The sequence below is a fragment of the Tachysurus vachellii genome, chromosome 10 (genome assembly GCF_030014155.1).
Source record: "Tachysurus vachellii isolate PV-2020 chromosome 10, HZAU_Pvac_v1, whole genome shotgun sequence".
Classification (NCBI taxonomy): Eukaryota; Metazoa; Chordata; class Actinopteri; order Siluriformes; family Bagridae; genus Tachysurus; species Tachysurus vachellii.
The window spans coordinates 15,544,116-15,545,736 of record NC_083469.1 but is presented as its reverse complement, the minus strand read 5'-3'; positions in this window follow the sequence as shown (position 1 = coordinate 15,545,736).

The window sequence follows — 1,621 nt, the reverse complement described above, 5'->3', positions numbered from 1 at the left end:
AAACTGCACAACACCTGTTGGACTTAAAGATGTGATGAAGACTGTCATCTCAGGCGTAAATAGGAAGTGACACAGAGCAAGTCAATTGAAAATGACACAGTGGTGCAGTGTCTCAGACATCCTCCGGGGGATTTCACTGCAGACTGCACCACTTCCCTCAGTCAGACACTAATGTTTACACCCAAAGCAACAGGTGGAGACTGAGTAAAGACACGTGGAGGGCAGGATATAGGGTGATGTCATATACTATATAGAAGCTTTTCAGGTGTCCCACATCAGTCACTGCCTCAAAGCACCTTAGAGTGACTTTTTGTATGAATTCATATGTGGTATCTAATCATTACATAATTGAAGTTTAGCTCTTATTATGAAGGTTCCCCATCATCATATTAACACTTTTAGTTAATATGAACAAACCATGTATTATTAATATTAATCCACTATTTTTAGAAACATTATATAAACCAAAAATTTCTGTTATAGGTTGTTGTTGTTGTTATTATTATTATTATTATTATTATTATTATTATTATTATTATTATTATTAGAGGCAGGGCCTGTAAACCCCACATACACATGGTGGAGGTGGATATCAAACCCCAAACCCTGACTTCTAGTTACTGGTTATCCTTGTAGAAAACTTCTGTACCTTTCATGGTACTTTTTATTGGTTTATAGTCCTATTCTTTATAGGTGCTATTTATCTTTTTTTATTATCCTCCACCTTTCACAAATAACACAAAACCATGAAAGCCTGAAATAAAAAGGAAGTTTTCACCCATTTTCAGCATGATGAAAATCCAGGCCTGAGATCTCCGGGCTCAGCCATGAGAGCTGTATCTGTTGTAAATATTTCATTAACCATTTCTTAATGGCCTTTTTTTCTTTAAAGCTGTTCTGCAGCTTTACAAGTTACAAAAAGTGAAATAATCCAAGAATTCCCTTTTATAAAATATTCTATAAACAATAAGCGTTTCAAACTGTTTAGACTTTCCTCTGTATAATATTGAGGTCTAGTTCATTTATTAAATATGCTAAGACCAGTCAAATCATCTGAACACATCTTAAACATATATAAATGCTTGTTTATGCATAGATACATACTGCACATACACGCATACTATATAACATGCAAGAAAACTAATTATTGTTTTGTGCACTAGTGATTTGCAATTTTCAATAATTTAAATTACATTTTCCAGGCTACCTAAAAATTTCTGGAAAGAAAGACCCATTGTTAAGGCTCCAATGAGCACTCATGAGGAGTACCGAGCCCTTCTCTGCAAATGGATATACTGACATGTGATGTTTGAGAGCGGATGAGAGGACCCAAAGGAAAACATTTAAACTGCAGCTAAAGTGGTATGCACCATGTCTACGTAAGCATCCTGATGTTGTTCCTTGCAGCTGTGAGCAGAGAAGAGATTCAGCTCGAGTGTAAAGATTCACTCTAGTAGGTGGATTGGCTTGACTGAGTTAAACACTTTTTAAATTTATACACAATCTGACCAGGCTGAATGAAGCAAGCACACATCACTGCAGCAAAGCTTAGATCATGTAGACGTGCTTCATGTAGCATGTCTAGGCCCTAAACAAACATAAGCTAAACCCTTGTTGTGTT